At 40.4% G+C, this 24,258-nt stretch overlaps 1 protein-coding gene and 1 long non-coding RNA gene across 3 annotated transcripts in view; one reads left to right on the top strand and one right to left on the bottom strand.

The window, feature by feature from the left end:
• Window positions 1-5,819, bottom strand: part of GAREM1 (GRB2 associated regulator of MAPK1 subtype 1) — a 101,895-nt gene extending 96,076 nt beyond the window's left edge. For both annotated transcript variants that reach the window (XM_067546073.1, XM_067546083.1), the window contains exon 1: window positions 5,689-5,819. The gene's annotated coding sequence lies outside the window, so the exon portion shown is untranslated. The remainder of the gene's footprint in view (window positions 1-5,688) is intronic.
• Window positions 5,820-22,913: 17,094 nt separating this feature from the next.
• On the top strand, window positions 22,914-24,036 carry LOC137151457 (uncharacterized). The gene is made up of 2 exons (XR_010919273.1): window positions 22,914-22,944; window positions 23,715-24,036. It is a non-coding gene; the product is annotated as an uncharacterized lncRNA (long non-coding RNA).
• The last annotated feature ends 222 nt before the right edge of the window (window positions 24,037-24,258 follow it).

Here is a 24,258-nt window from a genome sequence, read left to right as displayed (position 1 = left end):
ACTCAAACAGCTTAATGGGACTAAATTGGGAGGGGCGGTGGGGGCAGATAATCTCCATCCAAGAATATTAAAGGAACTAGCACATGAAATTGCAAGCCCATTAGCAAGGATTTTTAATAAAGCTGTAAACTCAGGGGCTGTACCATATGACTGGAGAATTGCTAACACAGTCCCTATTTTTAAGAAAGGGAAAAAAGGTGATCCGGGTAACTGCAGGCCTTTTAGTTTAACCTCAGTAGTATGCAAGGTCTTGCAAAAAAATTTGAAAGAGAAAATAATTAAGAACATCAAGGTCAACAGTAATAGGGATAAAATACAACATGACTTTAAAAAAAGTAGATCGTGCCAGACCAACCTGATCTCCTTTCTTGGGGAGATAACAGATTTTGTAGACAAAAGGAATGCAGTGGATCTAATTTACCTAGATTTCAGTAAGGCATTTGATATGGTTCCACATGGGGAATTATTAGTTAAATTGGAAAAGATAGGGATTAATATGAAAATTGAAAGGTGGATAAAGAACTGGTTAAAGGGGAGACTACAATGGGCCATACTGAAAGGTGAACTGTCAGGCTGGAGAGAGGTTACTAGTGGAGTTCCTCAGGGATCAGTCTTGGGACCAATCTTATTTAACCTTTTTATTACTGACCTTGGCACAAAAAATGGGAATGTGCTAATAAAGTTTGCGGATGACACAAAGTTGGGAGGTATTGCAATACAGAGAAGGATCGGGAGATCATATAGGAAGATCTGGATGATCTTGTAAACCAGAGTAAGAGAAATAGGATGAAATTTAATAGTGAAAAGCGCAAGGTCATGCATTTAGGGACTAATAACATGGATTTCTGCTATATGCTGGGGATGAATCAGTTGGAAGTGCCAGAGGAGGAGAAGGACCTGGGCATATTGATTGATCACAGGATAACTATGAGCTGCCAATGTGATGTGGCCGTGAAAAAAGCTAATGCAGTTCTTGGATGCATCAGACGAGGTACTTCCAGTAGAGATAGAGAGGTGTTAGTACCGTTATACAAGGCGATAGTGAGACCTCATCTGGAATACTTTATGCAGTTCTGGTCCCCCTTGTTTAAGAAAGATGAACTCAAACTGGAATAGATGCAGAGAAGGGCTACTAGGATGATCCGAGTAATGGAAAACCTGCCTTATGAGAGGAGACTTGAAGAGCATGGCTTGTTTAGCCTAACCAAAAGAAGGTTGAAGGGAGATATGATTGCTCTCTATAAATACATCAGAGGGATAAATACCAGGGAGGGAGAGGAATTATTTAAGTTCAGCACCAATGTGGACACAAGAATTAATGGATATAAACTGGCCATTAGGAAGTTTAGATTTGAAATTAGATGCAGGTTTCTAATCATGAGAGGAGTGAAGTTCTAGAATAGCCTTCCAAGGGAAGTAGTGGGGGCGAAAAACCTAGCTGACTTCAAAACTGAGCATGATAAATTTATGGAGGGGATGGTATGATGGGACAACCTGGTTTGGCAATTGACTGATCTTTGACTATTGGTGATAGTTATGCCAATGGCCTGTGAAGGAATGTTAGATGGTGTGGATTCTGAGTTATTACAGAGAATTCTTTCTTGGGTCTCTGGCTGGTGAGTCTTGCCCACATGCTCAGGGTTTAACTGATTGCCATATTTAGGGTCGGGAAGGAATTTTCCCCCAGGGCAGATTGGCAAAGGCTCTGGGGAGTTTTCGCCTTCCTCTGTAGCATGGGGCGGAGCAGAGGTGGGGCCACGTGCAGAAGAAGAACTAGCTTCCTTGAAAGGAAGCTTTCCCCCCAGCCCATGGCCTAGGTCTTTTAAAATCAACGGGCCCCTGTGCAATTGCTTCCTTTGCTCCCTCTCCCCCCATCGGTGGTCCTTTATTACATATTCCCACTCTGAGGTCCACAGAAGGTCAAGCCCACATAAAGTGTTGGTGTGTAACTGAGGACCATAATGTCTGTTTATGCAGCCATCATTCATTAAACAAGAACATTCACCATTTCCAATGGACTCCAAGAGGATCATCACAGAGGAAAGGAGGATAAGAAGCAGTATACCACAGTGTGCTTCTGCATGCTTTCCATTTCCAGAGTCTCTTTTGTTTCAAAAGTAAAAGGGTAATAATCACTGAAGTCCCCAAGTCCTGTGCCCGAATACAAGATAATAAGACAGTTTATTTTTTTCTTGACAGACTATTTTTTACTTTACCATTGTCTAAGATGATGTTGTTAGTTTTTCCAACCTGGCTCATGCATATTTCACACAATCAGTTGAAGATGCTAAGGAGACAGATGCCCATTTGTTCAATGTGTGGATTTAGGACGAGGTATATTTTAAACATTTATAAAGCTATTTTACAACAGGGTGCCTCCTTGATAGTTTTCATTTATGATGCAAGATGGTGGGTACCAATTACCCTGGGAAAAGACACACACACATTAGACAACAAATTAACACCAATATAGAGTAATGTAATGTCTTTAAACTCTCATGAAGCCAGATTCTATTCATATATATTAAGACAGGACTCATAATCAAAATGTTAATTTTGACCCAGGCTTCATTTAACATGCATGTGAAGACTCATCTTTTGTTTAGGAGCCAGATCACATTAGCCATTTTGTTTTTAATTATATGAAAATTGAACTAGATGCTACATTAACTTTAGCTTTTACTCTAAAGTGAAGCAGACTGGAAACACTATTCAAAAGGGAACACTCACAGACTAACAGCTGTGTCGTACATAACTGTTTCTTTACAACAAGAATCTAAACCTCATCACCATCTATAGTAGAATATTTTACACTGAAGCAGTGGAAAAACACTGGAAGTGATAGTCAGCAGGACAGTAGAGCTAAACCCAAGATTCATCATTGATAATTCACTTCCATCCTGCTAAAAAAGCCTTGGGTGAAATAAATATTAATATTTAACTTTCTAACGCGTCTGTACTCATTTTGAGGGGTAGCAAAAATAATGCTCTCTCAATAGAGAGTGGTTACGTTTATGAATGATGGTCTTGTGGTAATTAAACCCAAAATCCCGGAGAATAAAATTAGTTTCAACTTCCCCGTCTGTTCAGTAGTTACACCCAAAGATCATGATGGAAACTACTCTATAATTTTGACAGAAAAAGCTACTCCATCCATTCTGAAAAAAATGGGATGACTATTATAATGGCCATAGGCACTCTATATTTAGAGATCTTAGAGAAAATTTTTAACAATAAACCAATACCAAATTGCTAGTGTGGTGTTCACACTGCATATTCCCAATTCATAGGAGCTCAAAGTTACAGCATTTATTAAGAAATAGTAATCAGCAAAGCATTATGTGGCCAAGATTTATAAAGATACAATATTTAGCACCACATGATAAAAAAAGCACCAGACATTTTTAATTCTTCAGAGGCTGCTCCAGAGTGGCAATTAAGAAGTCTTTATATGGTGGTATCCCACAGCAAACAAGTGATGAGCATTTTTACAAATACAAATCAGGTTTTTTTTTTTAATATAAATTGGCTACAAGCTAAATATAATTCTAATACATCTCAATGCCAACTACAGCTGACGAACATACCCTTTAGTAACAACATTTGGATCGGAGCAGACAACTGAGTGCATTAGTGTGAAGAAACTGCCATTAAATCCAGGTAAATGCACCACCCAAACCGTAGACTATGATAACTTCTATGAGAAAAAGTCACACACACTTACACAAGTTCTTCTTTCCCAGTGCATCATCATCTGTAACACTGCATGTTTTCAAATTATTTCTAACTAATGTCTAAGGCTACTTCAGAACCGTGTCAGAACCCAGCAAGTGTGTATGTTCACATCACATAGAGTAAGCGCTGAAAGTTCCTCATGAGTGCCATGTTAAAATTCAGAAGTTGATATTTAGTTTTTGATCAGAACTTTCCTTTGGAAGCCATTTTAAGGTTTATGTTTGGCTTATAATGAAGTACACTTAAATTAATAGTGGGAATCTCAGAGTGAGGTAGGAGGGAAAGGTGGCTTTACTTTTCTAGTAAGTGTTTTATTTTTCCTGTGGTGATTTATTTACTGGTAGCAAAGTGTGTGACGCATACTGAAGTCACGGTTTTTTTTGTTGGTATTAGCCACACCCTATACTGATAGAGTCCTTATGCAAAACTAGACTTCTCTGGGCTCTTGGAGTATAGCCTAATTATTTCAGTTTTTTAATCTCTGTGACATCTACGTAAATATGGAATTACTACATAGGGTGGAGTGACTCTGGATTCATACCAGTGTAACAGATTAGAATCTAACCCTAAATCTCAAATTCAGAATTAATTAAACCAATATTTCAAGGAAAAACAGGAAATAAGTTAACTGCTGGAAAAAGATGTCACTAATAACAACCAGGCATCAATAAACCCCTTGAGATGTTAGCACTGTTTTGTGCCAATAATTAAATTAAATTTAATTTTATGTTCCCCATCTTCCAAGATTACACTGAAGATTCTAAAACACATCATTCAGTACATAGAAAGCCAAGTGTTTATTCGGCCAAAGCATTACAGCTCAAGCAGTGAGGAGGTCTACAAGATTGCTGTTACTATGAATAAACTAAAAATTGTTTATACTACTCAAGTTTAATGACACATATTATGATATACTATATGTGCCTTCACTCTGAAGAATATAAATGTAGCTTTTTAAATTAAGCTTCCAAACTCCAAGGAGAAATAGAAGTGGGGAAAAAACTGGAGTAAATCCCATCACTGAAATATAGCATATTACTGCAGAAGGTCTTTGGTATTCAAAATTTTTTGCTTTTATGCCAGTTAGCTCTTCCACAACTAAGTATACTTTTATTACATTAGTTACATATTAGAATGAACCAAAAAGACAGCATTAACAAAGGACAGTAATCTAGTCTACATATCATACAGGAATGGAAAGGAAAATACGGTTCCAATTTTGTTTGTTATATTTTATTAGTGTTAAAAACTCAAGATGTCCATTCACTTCACAACTTCCCAAAGGAGGAGATTTTTATATCTTCCTATGATATATATTATTTAAATGCTAAACATGTTATCTTGTGCAATTTGAGGGCAAATGCAGCAAATTCTTAGGTAATACAAAGTAGCACTAAAACAGTTTCTGCAAGACAGAAAATATTGGAAGTGATATTAATTAGTTATATCACATTTATGTGTAACAGTAAAAGAGCATACTTTGCACAGACAACATTGCAGGTGAATTAGTATAACTTTATATCACTCTCTGGCTCTTATTGTGGTATTATTGTAAACCCCTACCTCGAAAATATGTAGCTAAGTGTACAATTTATTTCACCTCTGTCCTATTTCATTTGTGCTACTACTAAAAAGCACTCAAGAATACTATAACAATATTGTTAACAAGTTCACATGAAAACTATTGGTAGCTAATTATACTCCAAAATTATATCCTATTTTACTAAGTAGCTATGTGATTTACCAAGTAAATATATGCATTCAATCTAGTGCAGTAGCACTGGGCGTGGTTTCACGACCTCTCATGCTCTCAGATACTGTTACAAGGTTCAACCACAAACACCCTAACATCAGATATTTAGCTTCTCTCTGCCAAGCAAAGAAGTGATCAATGTAATTAACAGGCAATTCATTCTCTTTGATAGATTATTTTAAAAAAAACAATAGTTTTACCTGCATAATGTACAGGGATTTCTATCTTTGGCCCTATGACATAATGACCCTCCTCCAGACTATGAGCTGTAATTGTTGTCCACTGCCGGCATGAATGAATCACAAGGTAATCATTCTCGCGAAGGCCTTCTACAGAGTCTCCTGCAAAACAGATGTAATTTTATATCAGATTCACTGTATAAATATTAAGCTCTGTAGTACAAAACTTAAACTAAGCCTTTTATTCTCCATTACTGTTTACTGTAATGATTAAGTATATTTTAATACCCAACTTAAATATCAAACAGATTCTGAAGACAGGTTGCAATCCTATACAGTTTCATTTAGCAATTTACTCTTACAACTTGAGAAAATAAATTTAATGCTTGTATATGAATACTAGAAAAATGTAATTCAATTATTCAGCAGCAACTCTAGGGTTCTTACGCAGAAAACTAAAATGAGCAGACTTTTTGGCCTCTGTTTATTTTTGTCCCTTAATGAGAGGCACCTGATATTTGAATTTTCAAATACACAGATTACCAGTGTGCTTACTCATAGTTTACTAGAGGTTTTGCAGGAAATGTGGGGAGGGGCGGGGAGGGGAACAGAACAAGGGAAGACTTCCCCACCCCATACACAACAATGAGCCTTATTGAAAGAACACATTGGGGTTGTCTATACAAAATCAACATTAATTGTTACTGAGAATTATGGAGTTACATAGCCCTGGTCTACACTTACCTGGAGATTCGGCGACAGTTGACTGGAGTTACGCAAATTACGCAGAGTAGCTTGCGTAACTCCTGTCGACTGCTGTGCTTCCCTTCTGCGTGGCGTCTTCACTGCACTGTGCCGACGGGAACTGTGTTCCTGTCAACGCAGCGCTATGCTACTTGAGCGGGTGGTTTTACTCAGTCGACTTCCTAATCGATTGAGTGGGTCTACACTGACCACTCAGTCAATCCAAAAAGATCGATCTGGCAGCGGTGACTTTGCCGCCTTTAGCATAGACATACCCAAGATACTGTGTTTCTAAACAAAAGGTCCATTTAATCATCCACCTTCGTAATTATATGCTCAATCACAAAATACAAGAAAGCACAGGTCTGCACATTAAAGAGCAGAAGCACTTACAAGACTAACCGAGTATCTCCTAATGTACTGCACAGTTCCATGTTCTTATTAAAAAAATAAATAAATAAAAAGACAGCAATGGAATATGTTTGAGGATAGATGACAGAATATGCTGCAGCCCCACAAAAATCTAAACTCAGATCACAGCTTTATATACTGTGACAGGGCCAGCCCTGACGGCTATAGCAAATCCCTGTTCCCTGGGTGATCCAGCTGGGGCTACACCAGGGCAATTAGGCCAGCTGAGGCCAAACAAGGAGCTTGCCTCAGCAGTTAAAAGCCTCCCTGTCAGGCAGATGGGGGCAACTGAGAGAGAGTTGAGTGGAGGAGCGGAGTAGAGCTGCTGCAAGGTGTGGAACCCGTGGAGGAGCTAGCGTGGGTGTGCCGAGAGCACCCAGCCACGGGAGTTAAGAAGGAGCCGGTCCAGGCAAGACCAGAGGATGCCGGCCCCAAAGAGCCTGAAGGAGGACCACAAGCCGGGGGGAGGGGGGGTAAAGACGAGCGACCCAGGGAAGGTAGTAGCCCCTGGACTAAGCTGTTTGAGGCTACTCCTCACAGGGTCCCTGGGTCGGGGCCCAGGGTAGAGGGTGAGACCGGGCCCCCTCCCCCACTCCCACCCAGCCACGCCACCGGCATAGCAGTAGGGAGTGCAGCCCCATGGGGCCAAACAGGCCCACCTCGCCACAATACACACAGATGAAGTTTGTAAAGCATCAACCATCATTTACATCAAATAATATATTCATATCAACACTTTTGTAGTACTAATGCTTGCTTTAATCCTATTTAGTAAAGCATTTTAAACAGGCATCACAGACAGACAGATATTTTCTGTGTAACTAGTATACAACAGCACCACATTGTTAAGTATCCTAGATAAGGAGGATACCAAATAATTTTCACAACGTTACGGACAGTAACAAATCAGTTATTTCTATATGCAAAGATATTTTGAGGTTACAAATTAACATCTGAAATTAGCACATCTCCTCCCAGAGGTTCAATCCATTCAGAGGATGACTTCCATTTTGTGCTCTAGACTGTACTGCTGGAATTTGCAGCCATATCGGTTATGGTGAACAGGTCACTGGATATACCTCTGGGGGTGGGAAGTTATTTCAGTTTAGTCATTCTATCCCTCTTCCTATTCACTACCCAACTGGTGATTCCTGTTACTTGAGGCATAATCCTGCAGTCTTTATACAAAAGTTTTCTAACATTGAAGTAATTGAAAATTCAAGGTGAGCAAGAAACATAAAGCAAACCTTTGTTTTGTTTAAGTGGTTTTGACAGATGCTCTTCCTTAAGTCCTTCGGCACCTGTTAAGCCCTCCCCAAATAATCCCAGTTCATTTCACCCATAATTGTCCAGTCTCTACATCTCCTTTGGGCGTCTCTGCCGAATTTCAGGTGCACATGCCACTCGCTATTCCTGATGAAGACAGAAGAGTTTGGCATGCACATCACCTGTAAGAGTCATGTCATGTGGCCATTCAAACTGGCAGACAAGCAGATGCAATAACATTTTCAAAGAGTAATAGACCCCATAATGTTTTTAAAAAAAACAAATCACACACACACCAAAGTCTACAGATATCTTATTACAATACCTCGCATACTGGGTTCTATGGCCATAGCTAGAGAACAAGAGAGTTTGAGAGAGGGAGAAGGAGCTCTTCCTGCTGAATGAACAAGGTGCGAGTACTAATCTTGGGGTGAGTGAGTTTGTTTGGTTTTTGGCTGTTTGTGTTTTTCTCTCTCTTCCATGTTATTTAGAGTTACAGGGTCAATTGGGATTGTGTGTTTGGGGATTGGTTGAGCCTTGGTTCCCTGGATCGGCATTTATCATCTTGATATGCCTCAATTCAGCCTTGTGATCACCCTCCCCCTGTGTATTAACGAGAGGGTAGGGCTGACCTAGGCGAGCAGGCCTTAAAAGCCAGAGGCTAAGCAACCAAGGGCAGCTAGCATCCAGGGGGCCACAACCAGGGAAGTTTGTAAGAGTTCCTAACTAAAAAGTTCCTAACTATGGTTAGGAAGGGCCGTATCACCAGAGCCAATGCTGCTCCTGTCTCCTCCATCTGCACCTGTATCCAGACAGAGAACCTGGCCATGGAGGCCGCTACCCAGATCCTGATGTAGATTTGCAGAGACTGTGGCTTGCATTTCCCACCCTCAGAAATCCCAGGCTGGGGAGACCGTCCAGTGTGAAAGGTGTCTGCTGGTGGAATCTCTCAGGAAGCAGGTGGGAGAACAACAACAGGAGGTGGCTAGGCTGAGAAGCATCTGTGCACACCAGGAATTAGAGATTATTCATATGGAGATGTCCAAGCCTGAGGAAGCTATCCAGCTAGAGAGGACTGCTGTCACACCACTGGGGGAGGAGGATATGGCTCTGTCACAGGGAGGACACTGGCTGCTGGTTATTCCTGGCAACAGGCAGTGCTCCACCCCCATTCCCAACCCATCCACCATAGTGATGAAGAACCGTTATGCTGCCCTGGCAACGAACAATGAGGAATCACCCCCAAAGGTGGAAGAGAAGTCATGTACCTCCAGTGTTGGGATGATCACAGCCACCACTTCCAGGAGGAAATGTACGATAGTGGTGGTTGGTGCCTCTCTTCTGAGGGGGATGGAGGTGCCCATCTGTCAGCCTGACATAGCGTCCCAGGAGATATGCTGCTTGCCGGGGGCCCATAACCAACATGTTATGGAGGGATTGTCGAGGATCAGCTGGCCCTCTGACTACTACCCCATGCTGCTCGCTCACCCACGTGGGCACGAATGACACTGCAAGGTATGACCCTGAGCAGATCAGAAGTGACTCCCAGGCTCTGGGAGTAAGGGTGAAGGAATTGGGGGTGTAGGTGGTGGTCCCTTCAATCTTTCTGATCAAGGGAATGGGCCCAGAGAGAGACAGATGCATCCTGGGGATGAATGCCTGGCTGCGAGGATGGTGTCGCCAGGAAGGCTTCAGCTTTCTTGTCCATGGGATGGTGTGCTGGGAAGAAGGACTGCTGAGCAGAGATGGGGCCCACCTATCGAGGAAGGGGAAGAGCATATTTGGCTATAAACTGGCTAACCTCGTGAGGAGGGCTTTAAACTCAGTACAACGGGGGTAGGTGACAAAAGCCCACAGGTAAGTCAAAACATGGAGACCTGGGAGAAGGGCTGGAATCTGGGGGGAGAGCATGGGCTGTTATAGCAGGGATAAGAGAGAGACAAGAGAGAAAAGAGGGGGGTAAATCAAATCAATGTCTGTAAACAAATGCATGAAATATGAGGAATAAGCAAGAAGATCTTGTAATGCTAGTTAATAAACACAACTATGACATAGTTGGCATCACAGAGATTTGGTGGGATAATAATATGCATGACTGGAATATTGGTATAAAAGGGTACAGCTTGCTCAGGAAAAACAGACATGGAAAAAAAGGGAGGAGGTGCTACCTTATATATTTAAAATGCATACACTTGGACTGAGGGTAAGCTGGACTTGTTGAAAGTCCATGGGTAAGAATAAAGGGAGTAAAAAACAAGGGTGATGTCATGGTCGGGGTCAACACAGATCACCTAACCAGGAAGAAGAGATGGATGAGGCTTTTTTAAACAACAAAATCATTCAAAGCACAAGACTTGGTGATGAGAGACTATTTCCAATTTGTTGGAAAAACAACAGGGCAGGGCACAGATTATCCAACAGGTTCTTGGAACACATTGGAGACAACTTTTTATTTCAGAAGATGGAGAAAGCCACTAGGGGAGAAGCTGGTCTAAATTTGATTTTAACAAATAGGGAGGAACTGGTTAGAATTTGAAAGTGAAAGGCAGCTTAGGTGAAAGTGATCATGAAATGGTAGAGTTCATGATTCTAAGGAATAGTAGGATGGAAAACAGCACAATAAAGAGAATGGATTTCAAGGAGGCAGACTTTAGCAAATTCAGGGAGTTGGTAGGTAAGACCCCAAGGGAAGCAAGTCTAAGGGGAAAAACAGTTCGAGAGTTGGCAGTTTTTCAAAGAGACGTTATTAGGGCAGAAGAGCAAACTATCCCACTGCATAGGGAAGATAGGAAATATGGCAAAAGACCACCGTGGTTTAACTTGGAGATCTTCAATGATCTGAAACTCAAAAAAGTGTACAGTACAAAAAGTGGAAACTAGGTCAAAATACAAAGGATGAACATAAACAAACAACACAAGTATGTAAGGACAAAATTAGGAAGGCCACAGCACAAAACATGGTTAAACTAGCTAGAGACATGAAGGATAACAAGAAGACATTCTACAAATACATTAGAAGCAAGAGGAAGACCAAGGAGAGGTACGCTCATTACTCAATGAGGGGGGGAAAAACAACAGTAAAATGTGGAAATGGCAGAAGTGCTAAATGACTTTTTTGTTTCAGTTTTCACCAAAAAGGTTAGTAGTAATTGGATGTCTAACATAGTGAATGCCAGTGAAAATGAGGTAGGCTATAACACTAAAATAGGGAAAGAACTAGTTAAAAATTATTTAGACAAGTTAGACGTCCTCAAGTCACCAGGGCCTACATCCTAGAATACTCAAGAAACTGATTGAGGAGCCATTAGTGATTATCTTTGAAAAATCATGGAAGACAGATGAGATTCAAGAGGCCTAGAAAAGGGCAAATATAGTGCCAATCAACAAAAAGGGAAATAAGGACAACCTGGGGAATTACAGATCAGTCAGCTTAACCTCTGTACCCGGAAAGAGAATGGAGCAAATAATGGCAATCAATTTGCAAACACCTAGAAGATAATAAGGTGATAAGTAACAGTCAGCACTGATTTGTCAAGAACAAATTGTATCAAACCACCTGATAGCGTTCTTTGACAGAGTAACAAGCCTTATGGATGCGGGGGAAGTGGTAGATGTGGTATATCTTGACTTTAGTAAGGCTTTTGATACTGTCTCATATGACCTTATAAACAAACTAGAGAAATATAACCTAGATGGAGCTAATATAAGGTGGGTGCATAACTAGTTAGAAAACCATTTCCAGAGTGTAGTTATCAGCGGTTCACAGTCATGTTTGAAGGGCATATCAAGTCTGGTCCCACAGAGTTCAATTCTGGGTCCAGTTCTGTTCAGTATCTTCATCAATGATTAAGATAATGGCATAGAGTGTACACTTATAACATTTGTGGAGGATAACAGTCTGGGAGGGTGCTTTGGCGGATAGGATTAAAATTCAAAGTGATCTGGATAAACTGGAGAAATGGTCTGAAGTAAATAAAATTAAATTTAATGAGGAAAAATGCAAAGTACTCCACTTAGGAAGGAACAATCAGTCGCACACATACAAAATGGAAAATGATTGTCTAGGAAGGAATTTACTGCAGAAAGGGATCTGCGGGTCATAGTGGACCACAAGCTAAATATGAGTCAACAGTGTAACACTGTTGCAAAAAGAGCAAACAATCATTCTAGGATGTATTAGCAAAAGTGTTGTACACAAGACACGAAGTAATTCTTCCGCCATACTTCCGCACTGATTAGATCTCAACTGGAATATTGTGTCCAGTTCTGGGTGCCACATTTCAGGAAAGATGTGTATAAATTGGAGAAAGTCCAGTGAAGAGCAACAAAAATGATTAAAAGTCTAGAAAATATGATCTATGAGGGAAGATTGAAAAAATTGGGTTTGTTTAGTCTGGAGAAGAGAAGACGGGGGTTAGGGTAACAACAGTTTTCAAGTACATACTATTATTAATGGAGCCCAAAAGGGGATGCCACATTTAAAGTTCCATCTACCTGTAGCATTTAGCAGGACTTTAAAAGCCTTAATACTGGTTACACCAATTATTCTCTCTGATTAATGCAGTCTTTGAGAGTAATTGAGCTAAGAAGGGGTAGAAGTGAGGGGAGAAGAGGGCGGAAGAAAGTGACTTGGAACTCCAAGTGTCTCAGGTTCCCCAGTGTGAAGTCCTGATCTTTCAAATCACATCTGGTTCACCACACTGAGAGAAGAGGAAAAACGCTCTCTCAAATCAGGGAGCATTAATGGAGTAGCACAGATGCCCCACTAATCCTCAATCTTATACTGCTGAATGGGATATACGGAACAGATGAAGAATACAGGTGAGTCAGATGGAGCCCAATATATCCATGCCCGTTGCTGCTGCCCATTAAGCAGAACCCAATCTCTGGTCAAGGGCTCCCTTCGATGTATGAGAGCTGCTTGGTTCCATCAGACCCGCTCCTGCTCTGGCAAAGGCCAAGAGCTGCTCAGGGAGGAGGCGTCTCTATTGGTGTCACTAGCTCAACTCTGGGGCCACCTGAGGCCAAAGTTTGTCCGATTCCACCTTCCACTGCCCCTGCTCAGTATTACACACCTCCCCAAACAAGTCACAATCAAAACAGGTTTAACGTATCCCTTTCTGGCCTAGAAATACAAGTTATCCAAGACCTTAAAGTGTGATTAACAATGTGGGAGTGACATCAGCAGACTTGAAATACATTAACTGTCCCATTCCATTCTGACCTATTCAGACTCCCACATTCTTGGCTCCATAAAGATCATACACCACAAGGAAGAGTGAATGTAACCTGCTCACCGTAAAGAGGGAGGTGGGCACAGGAATAATGCCAAATGATAAAATATGTATTAATTTATATCCCAGAGCTTCTCTCCTCCCTTCCCACCCCAAATGCCTACGCACTACAACATAATTAAACCACAAAGAAGCTACAGTTATGCTTGAGCCATGACTATTTTGGGTTTTTCCTCTTTTTTTTTTTTTTTTTAAATTAAATAAAAGCTAGGGCAGCAGAGAATTAAACCCACCCCATATCCTGCCCCTACACTTGCTTTGTTCCCTTCTCCCAAAAAGCCAGTTAAATGTATCTATAAAGCCTGAGAATAAGAAAAACAGGGCCTGGATGGCAGTATGTAATCCCTAAATAAGGGATCAATATCCATCCTCACCTCTCAATATAACAAGCAATCACATTTGCTGAATTTCATACTTTCTATACAAATATGTATCCACACAAAACATCAATGGAAGTAATGTAGTTGTTACACTAGTAGTCAGACTATTCTAGCCTGTATCACTGTTACTGTAATACAATAAACCAAATGTTTATATGTTCATTCAAATTCAGAGTTGAGTATAGTTAATAGTCATCCATTAAAGAATGGTAAGCTAACAGTAATTCCATTCAATATCACAGAAGCTATAAAATAGACAAAAACCTCACTCAACTATGAAATCCACATCATTTTCATGGCCAGTTGCAAAGAGATCATCCAGACCAGCAAATCCTTATCTTTTGACAGAGTTCACAAAAATTGGGATTTGGTCCTAGAATTCAGAAGTTCACATGCCTTGTCCATTGCCATACCTGTTAGAGCTAGTCACCTCTCTAATACAGATGCCTCCCTGCTCAAGCTTTCTACTAATTCCAAGTGCAATGATAATTTCTCACAATCATACAGTCAGAACTCAAACCTCAACTTTTGTTGTTGAGAGAGAAAAGATTCACTAGCAGTAGGATCTCACACAGAGATCAAGTTTTAAGTTTGAGTGCAACCATTCAGAATTGGATAAGAACATTGTGATTGGTGAGAGGCTGGAACGGAAAGAAGTGAGTGTTTGGGTATTAGGATGTATCAGTAGCAAGTCAAGTCATTGGAAGTTGGTGTGAATGTGACCATTACCTGAAATGAATTCTCTTGATCTTAAGTGATTGTTTTAGGAAATGGCCTCCAACAATTTTAACTGTAAACTAAAGCTTCTGGAGTAGAATATGTTCAGTATGAACTCCATTCTTTGATACCAAGGATTTGGGGCAGTGGAAAGACTTGTTTATATAGTGTTATATGGCTTGATGCATCCTACTGAAAAGGCAAACAGTGCATTCTTGTAAAATACTTTCACCATTTTACCATGGAAGAGCAGATGTTTAGTAAATATCATCTACAAGTCTATTGCAGTAGTTAAGACCACATCCTACTCTTAAAAGTCAATGAAGGGGGTTGCTACAGTAGAACAATTAAATTTTGGTCCATTAAGTTTTATAAATCATCATTCTTGCCCATTACACATATTGTAGGTAACCAAATATAGCACTGTATTTTCAACCCCAACTTAAAAGTTTAAAAAAAAAACTTTTATCTTATTCTAGCACCAGTAAACTGACATTCAAGTTACTTACAAAACGAAGATCAACATGACTCATTCACTTACAAAAATATGCTGCTGAAAATAAAACAGACCTACAAGACCTAAAATATGCTGCTGAAAATAAAACAGACCTACAAGACCTAAACCTTTCAAAATGCCACATTTGGTCATCTTGGTTAAAAGTTTATATTCACCCCCTAAATATTAACCTTTTAACTCTGGAGATGTTTAAAATGGAGGTAAAAAGAGTTTAGGAAAAGGAGAAAGGTAATAAACACCATTTAAATAAACCAGATTAGATACCATATTTCCAGCAGAAAGATGCTGAAAGAAGTGCTTCTTTGTCTTCATCACAAGATGAAACCGAGCCTAGAACTATCCATTATTCTTCTCTTGAAGACATTAAAGCTTTTCAATGTCTCTCTTCCTGCAATGAAGAATTTTTTAAGCTTTCTCACAAGAAAGCTGAACATGGGACTGATTTACTTTTATTTTGTAGAAAAGGAGGTAAAGAAGAGGCCTGCTTCACCCCAGGGGAAATTCATCTTCTGGGAAGGCCAGACAAGCATTAATACTTCCAGCTTTCAGTTGCAGTCAGAGTTCCACAGAAATCAGAATCCACACGGATTTAATGCATCCCCCAGCTGCCTCAGCCAGGCCTCTTTCTCAACCAGCACCACTCAGTTTTGGGGTTTATTTCAATTTAAACAACAAAAGTCATCTATTCCAGGCCAAAGGAACCTCTAACACTTCATTAATAATGTAATAATATCCCACCATTGTTACAATGATTTCAATAGGAAGTCAGCCAGGCACCTTCAAAAACTCCTTTCCCCCCCTTCATTGCTCTGGGAAACACATCCTCATCCCTGTCCAAAAAACTTTCAAACATGTGTCTTTTGTAGCATGCCCGAGTGGACCAAGGGGCAGGGGAGTGAGGGGAAGAGAAGAGACCAAGTACCTGAGTCTCAGAGCCTTCTGCCCTGCCCACAGCCTCATCCATTTTATGATGAGAGGGGGCCAGCTCAAGCACCTTGGCTGCCCACAGTATGGCCCAAGGAGAGAGGTGATCCCTCAAATAGGGAAGTCTCAAGCCATTTAGGGCTTTAGAGGTTACAACCGACACCTGAAACCAAAAGGCAAATAGTGCGGCTCCCGAGCACTGGTGTCAATCATATGCTCCCTGTGAGATTCTCCACTCAGCAAGTGAGCTGCTGAGTCATTACCAACCTCCAAATGATTTCAAGGTATAACCTTATGTAGAGTACATGGCCAGGCAACAAGAGCACAGAAAACAGTGGCAACATCCACATCCAAAAAGGAAAGTCCCAACCTCTTTGCCAGATGCTAAAAAGCTGATTGTGCCACGGCTATAATACGATCAAATAGCAGCTTGTGGCCTAAAATCTCCTTTAAGTTGTGAACCCTAGTAACTGACAGCACTGTACAAGCTAACTGTAAGCCTCTTGGTAGAGAATAAATTGTGAGCATATCGGATAGCTGCAACATCCTTTGGGAAAACCTCTTGCCATAGTTAGGTATTTACACCATGCTCAGTACCACGGTATTCATGTCCCACAGCAATGGAATTAGTCATAGCTTTGGGATATGCCAAACTCAAAATCTGTACTTCCTTTCTTTGGTGGGTTCACATGTCAGTCAGTGTTTGTCCAGCCTCTAGCATTAGGGTGGCTACTTAATTTGTTATTCCTCTTTGATCACTTGAGACCCCAGAAAAGTGTGTAACTGTGTATTTACTAATTAATAATCCATAGAGAAGATCAAGCTGCAAATTCTGGATCCAAGTTCAAATAGTTTGGGGATATCTGGATGTGGGGTTTGGGTCAAACCCATCTTTACAAATTAGCAACACTGATTATTATTTTTAACCACAAATGGTACGTCTTTTGAAAGAGTCAATTCTCACACCTCAATTACAACTTGAGCCAATACTGACTCACAGAGCTGCTCTAAAGTGCAATTTCGTGTTGCCAAGGTGGCCTCAGATCTTTCTTCGGTAATTCTGCCCTTAAATATGAAGGTGCAATTCTCACTGAAATCAGCAAGAGTTCTCTGTGCATGTCTAAGGCCAGAGTTTGGTCACTTGGTTCTGTGATTTCAGTTGACTAACCTGAAAGCCACTATATCCCATTACCAATCCCCTGGCCAGTCCAATCAGCCAGAAACCCTTTTCAAAAGGGTTGAAGAAAGTGTAGAAACCATAGACAAAATACAAAGAAGGACAACAAAAAAATAATAAGTATCATTTATTTCAATAAAATGAATTGTGGAGAGCTGAAGTTAGAGTATAAAAAAGAGGGAGGGGGCACATGACGATGAGTACCTGTTCAAGTTAAGAAACTTACAGTCTCCAAGACAAACAAACAGTAGCTTCTAGCTACAAACAGAAAATAATTAAGGAAAAAGTTCATTGTAGGCCTGTCTAAAACAAGACTTTTTTTGCAAAGATTTGTCACTGTTGCTTACACCAAAGAGTGAAATGGTGTTGACAGCCACAGAAGTTTTGAAAGTATTTTTAAAACATTGCATTGATTAGAGCTGCTTTGGTATTAGCAGTGGTGGGAAAGCTAAAAAAAAATCCCTAGTACAAACAACTGAACAGTGGAATAGAATCCCAAAGGAGATAGTCAACTTGCCAGCACCTTAGATACTGAAGGAATGGTTAGATTAAAATGTTAATTTGAAGTGATATTGTGAGTTCTTATGCAAAATTAAGGGTAAGACTGGGTAAGGGTAAGATGATCTTTCCTGACCTTATTTACAATGACGGAAGGAAACAATGTGAAAGTGTGATTTTCTGGTGGGAGATTCACCATGGAACTGCAGGGTACTGTAAAGCAGTCAAAATCCCTACACTGCGCAGTAGTACGTAGCCATTTGGAAGTAGTTCGATATTTCTCAGAGGAAAAAAACGTCTTTACCATTTAAATATCAACTTCAGTTATAATTAAAATGATAGTTACTGCATTTCAAACATACAAAACTACCCCAGCTTTGGTTTAACATCTGGGAAAGACCGCGCGCACGCACGCACACACACAAATGAGAACCGTATGACAAAATTTTTTCTAGCCAAAGGCCAATCAATGTTCATTTCCCATCCAGCTCATGACCTAAGAGAACATTACCAATGTATCATATTTTATTCCTGTCATATGGTTGTATTGCCATAGCAACTTCTCCCTTGTAGAACAGGTGCCTTTTTATTCCTGCAGATTACTTTTTTACTAAATATGAAAAAAAGATCTGAGAAATTCCACTTCTAAACTTAGATTGGGGGGAGGAGGGGGCATGCATGTTTCTTGTAAGGTCGAAGTATTCAAATTAAGAGGACAGGATTTTTCTTAATATCAGTGAGAACACACAAGCTGCTCTCCTGCTTAATTCTGATAAAATCAAAATCCTAAACTAAAAAAGTCAGTACTATAATTGGCTACTGACTTAGATCACAGACTGTGTCTACATCAGATGCGCAAGTGAGGCACATTAATAAGGCATTAAAGTTTCATTCAGTAGTTAACTTTATAGAATTGTAGGTTTGTTTTGTTTTTGTGCTTAGTCCAGTACCTCATGGAACTAACCTCAACAGCACTGACAGGCTGCACAGCATACTTCTTCCATACAAACATATTACAGAGATTTATAATGAGGACAAGGAAGAGTTTAATAGTAAAACGTGGTGAATATTCCAGCTTTAAGTTGTTGTAAGAATTTTATTGAATGGTTACATTCAAATCCTTGTCAAAAAGGATGGAAAATGTGGGGAGGGAATTAAAACATTTGGTGTTGTAAAGATCAATGCTCATAGCAATGTGAAAAAAACTCCAATACACTTGGGACTACAAGGACAGGAAACTTTGCTTTCTGGTCACTGTTACTGAACAAGTGATAGGAATAGGGCTGTCAAATGATTAAAAAATGATCGCAATTAATCACAAGATTTAGAAAAGTTGCAATTAAGCATGGTTTTAATCACCCTGTTAAACAATAATAGAATACCAATTTAAATTCAGCATGGAAGCATGTCCTCTGGAATGGTGGTCAAAGAATGAAGGGGCCTATGAACGTTTAGCGTATCTGGCACATAAATACTTTACAATCTCGACTACAACAGTGCCACGTGAACACCTGCTCTCCTTTTCAGATGACACTGTAAATAAGAAGCGAGCAGCATTATCTCCCATAAATGTAAACAAACTTGTTTGTCTTAGCAATTAGCTGAACAAGAAGTAGGGCTGAGTGGACTTGTAGAACTCCCAAGTTTTACATTGTTTTGGTTTTGATTGCAGTTATGTAATACAAAAAATTCTATATTTGTAATTGCACTTTCACGATAAAGAGAATGCACTATAGTATATGAAAAATACTGTTTCTTTTGTTTATCTTTTTATACTGCAAATATTTGTAATAAAAATATAAAGTGAGCACAGTACGTTTTGTATTCTGTGTCATAACAGAAATCAATATATTTGAAAATGTGGAAAAACATGCAAAATATTTATAATAAATTTAAATCTATATGCTATTATTGTTTAACGGTGCGATTAAAACTCTGATTAATCGTCACTACTTTTTTTAATCTAGTTAATTTGTTTTGCATTAATTGCTTGAGTTAACTGCAATTAATTGACAGCCCCAGTTTGGAAGTATGTGTAATGGTACAACAACCGTTTCTAGCACTGAGAGATCCTAAGTCTGGGCTGTTATTGTGGGGTTCACCTAATTTATTAAGATTCCCTCCCACCCTCCAGTGTTTTTGCTATGTCACTATCGGTTAATGCATACATTTATAATAATTTTACAAAAATTTAATATCTGTGCCTCTAACATAGTTGTCTGTCTCTCTCTCTCTGACCCACTTCCCTGCTCCAACAGTTTAAGTCCTAAACTGCAGCTGTAATAAGTAGTTCCTGGTGTACTTTTAATAGCAGCTGTTCTGTGCCATATAGCATCTTTTGAGTGCCATAAGCAGTCACTGTATGCACAGCAGCAGCCTGAGACTCAGCAGCCATGCAGACTTTGCTGGAAGAGGGAATTGCAGTGGAAGCTCAGGTATTAGTTTTACTGGGTTTTATGAGATGATTTTGAAGTTTCAACACCTTGTGAACCTTCAGAGCCAGAATTCACAGTTCTCCAATGGTATGTCATTTCTGGCTCTGGTAGTTCACAAGATAGAAGTCCTGAAAACTGTTACTGGTGGCTCAGACTTGCAATGCTTTTTTGTCATTCGTTTACTGGATTTCAGACCACTGTAGTTTTCAGTTCCTTGACCATGTCAGAATTTGTTTGCCAAAAGATATTACAGCACCTAAAGGGACAGTTGTGTAACGGGAGGAGAATGTTTTAGAGAACAGTTCTCTCAGCATAGAAGAAACAAATTGAACAAGTTTGACAGGCTATGATTTTAGTTTTCCCCTCTAATGCTATCAGTTTCTTATTTCATAAACAATCGAGAATAGAGCAATAGAGAAATGTTGTTCACAGAAGTTTTTTGTTGTTTTTTTTGTGAGCCATCACACTTAGATGTACCATATTTCAGTTTTTCCACACTTAAAATCCAAGTCTATTCTGGAACAGTTAAAAAAGGGGTGAATGTTTTAAATTCCAGACGCAATAAGAGAACATCCTTTTTTAATCTAATATTGCAATACTTGTACAAAATCTCTCTGCATTTGTTACTCTAATTTTTAATTTGAAATGAACTAAATTATGATGGAGTGCCTGTCAGAGACATCACTGGACTTGGTCATCAGTGTAAGAAGAAAGAGGCAGAGGATGAAGGAATCTTATGGTAACATTAGGGAACGAAACAGTTCCCCTTCTCATCCTCAGGATACCAAGACCTTTTAAGACAGAGAGCCAGAGAGAATGGGATTGTAAATTGTGGGTATATCTTAGACTTGTTTGTAACTAAGCTTTCAAACCTTTAACCTGTCTTTCCAATATATTTTCTGTAGAATCCACAAATATTTGGAATGGTAGGAGGGAAAAGAGCACAATAGAGATAATGGATTTCAAGAAGGCAGACTTTAGCAAACTCAGGGAGTTGGTAGGTAAGAGCCCATGGAAAACAAGTCTAAGGAGAAAAACAGTTCAAGAGAGTTGGCAGCTTTCCAAGGAGACATTATTAAGGGCACAAGAGCAAACTACGTAGGAAAGATAGGAAGTATGGCAAGAGTCCATCCTGGCCTAACAAGATGATCTTCAATGATCTGAAACTCAAAAAAAAATAATTTTTTTTTACAAAAAGTGGAAACTAGGTCAAAGGATGTATATAATCAAACACCACAAGCATGTAGGGACAAAATTAGAAAGGCCTCAGCACAAAATGCGATTAAACTAGCTAGAGACAAAGGGTAACAAGAAGACATTCTACAAATACATTAGAAGCAAGAGGAAGACCAAGGAGAGAATAGGTCCATTACTAAACTGGGGAAAGGGGGAGGGGGCAGAAGAAAGAACAACAGTAAAATGTGGAAATGGCAGAAGTGCTACATGACTATTTTCTTTCAATTTTCACTGAAAAGGTTAGTAGTGATTGGACATCTAACTTAGTGAATGTCAGTGAAAATGAGGTAGGCTATGAGGATAAAATAGGGAAAAAACAAGCTAAAAGTTACTTAGGTTAGATGTCTCAAGTCACCAGGGCCTGATGAAATACATCCTAGAATAACTCAAGGAACTGACCGAGGAGATTTCTGAGCCATTAGCAATTACTGACAGTAAGATTTGGTCACGGATTCCATGACTTTCTGGGACGTCTGTGACTTCTGAGGCAGGGCTGAAGCAGCTGTCATCCTGGAGCCACCGCTGCCGAACAGCTGTTCGGCTGGCCAGCCCACTGCGCAGTGGAGCAGCTGCAAGCCCCACACCTCTGTTTCCCCCTCTCCCTCAAGATGATTCTAGTAACAGTCAGGGACATGTCATGACTTCCGTGACTTGTTTATTGCCCGTGACCTGTCCCTGACTTTTACTAAAAATACCCATAACAGAATCTTAACCTTAGCAATTATCTTTGAAAAGTCATGGAAGACGGGAGAAAGTCCAGAGGACTGGAAAAGGGCAAATATAGTGCCAATCTATAAAAAGGGAAATAGGGACAACCTGGGAATTACAGCCTAGTCAGTTTAACTTCAGTACCCGGAAAGATAATAGAGCAAATAATTAAGCAATCAATTTGCAAACAGGACCTTCTCATAAACAAACTCTAGAGGTCCCTTCCAATCCTACAATTCTATGATTTAACGCTCTTTCTGACTGCATTGTATTCCACATATATTCATACTCAGGCATTTTCTTTAGATACTTGGTTCTTATGAACTGGTACAATCAGTAGTGGTTGGATCACAGCCCCAAATGCTGGACACCATCCACTTGCCATCTAGTCAGATAAACACACACATGCAAACAAATTTCTTATGAGTAGTTTCAGGTAGTAGACCTGCTCCTCCATCCTCAAGCCCCCTATCACTTTGTGTTTGTTTTTTGTTTCTGTTTTTAAAAAAGAAAGGTTCTCTTCTCTGCTCCTCTGGCAAAATGCAATGAAAAGGGGAAAGTGAACGGTGAGGAAAGTCATGCCAATCACACACACTGAGCAAACTGTGAAAACAAACTTTTCTGGCTTCCCTTAAATCTTTAGCGCTGCTTATAACAAGTACAAAGTGTAATTTTTAAAGGGATGGTGTTCCTCTAATCCTGGGTTGTCCAACCCATGGCCCACAGGCCGGAGTCCGGCCCACCTAAGGCTGCTATCCGGCAGGCACAGCCCGGGCCCTGATACAGCCTGGTGCCCCCGCCCCGTGCACACAGCTGGCCAGAGCCGAGGAGCAGCTCCTCCCCTCCAGCCCCGTGTCGTCCAGGAGCAGGAGCAGCCCCTCCCGGCCCCATCTCAGCCAGCCAGAGCTGAGGAGCTGCCCCTCCGCTGCACTGCAGCCCCGTGCACCGGGCCGGTGTCAAGTGAAAAACTGTATGTCATGAGAATGTGTGCCTGGGGATGTACTGAGCATGCGCAGAAGAACTGAGCATGCTCTCTAACATTTTCTGAAGCCGATGCCCTCACCCTGCCCTTGCTCGGAGTTAGACTGTGTTGCCCGCTGTTCAGAGGGGCTAAAAAGGGTCAAAGGGGGCACATTGGAGGCGGGGATGGACAGGATGTAATCAGGGGACATAATTTTACTGGTCTGTGCTGTGCAGCTGATGCAGGCAGGAGTAGGAGAGGGTCTGAGGACCAAAACCAGGGAGGGGGGGGAATCAGCCGGAGTTAGCCCGGGGGGGCGGCGTTGTTAGCCTATTGTAGAGGCAAAACCCCACCCTAATGAGGGGCAGAGGGGGTCACAGTGACCCCCCTGGGATGGGCCACCTATGACCTGCCCTGTTTGAAAAATAGATCAGTGTCAGGGGGCTGTGGGGCTGTTTTGTTTCTGCTCTTACCCTCGTCTCTGTCTCAGGGAGGCTCAGCTCTTAAAGGCACAGGCATCCCAATACCTAGAAACATGCTATAGGGGGACTGATTCCATGAAACAGTGCCACACATTTGAAGTATGCTCCTTTGAGGATCTAATATTTTATCTATACTCTTCATACTGTTACCATGTCAGCATTTACCTTTATCTTCATTGTGCGGATGCATGTCTAAGTGGTATCAATTTTTGCAAGGATATCTGTCTTTTTATTATTGTACTTACTCTTGTTCTTACTGTGACTTTTCATTCTATCTTTCTTAACTTACTTTTGTAGCGCAAGATTCTTCCGTTGGATCATGTTCCTGGATGACTGACTTCCAGTCCTGCTGTCAACACTTCTTTTGCCATTGTTCCAGCAATGGGGATTGCCTTTTGCAACTGTTTATTTTATTACTGCTTTTTCACATAATTTTGACTGTGAGACGAACTTAATTATCAAATATTCCAGAAGTATAGTATTGTGATTGCCTGTGGAGTATCAATGACCATGTGTAATCTTACTGAACCCATATTCTTGATTTACAATAAATATCATATAACATGCAAAGTCTCTCTTGTACAGTCATGGTTTACTACAATACATAATAATGTTTATATGTATGTGTCAGCTTTCTATGATGTTATAAATATGTATGAGTAACCCCAGGGACATTACTTACATTCCTGTGGCCCTAACCCTAATCCATGCTTACTTCTAACTTGGTGTGAGATGCAGGGAGCTGCCCCTGAAAGACACTTCATGCTCACTACTATTCCCAGTGAATGACAGATTTGTCCCTTCTTGTACAAAGCACTGTTATACCGTAGTGACTCTCCAC

This window comes from Emydura macquarii, unplaced genomic scaffold, assembly GCF_026122565.2.
Source record: "Emydura macquarii macquarii isolate MOO-44397 ecotype Brisbane River unplaced genomic scaffold, CSIRO-AGI_Emac_v2 contig_212, whole genome shotgun sequence".
NCBI classification, from domain to species: Eukaryota; Metazoa; Chordata; order Testudines; family Chelidae; genus Emydura; species Emydura macquarii.
The sequence above is the reverse complement of the archived record's forward strand: the minus strand, read 5'-3'. Positions and strand labels throughout refer to the sequence as shown.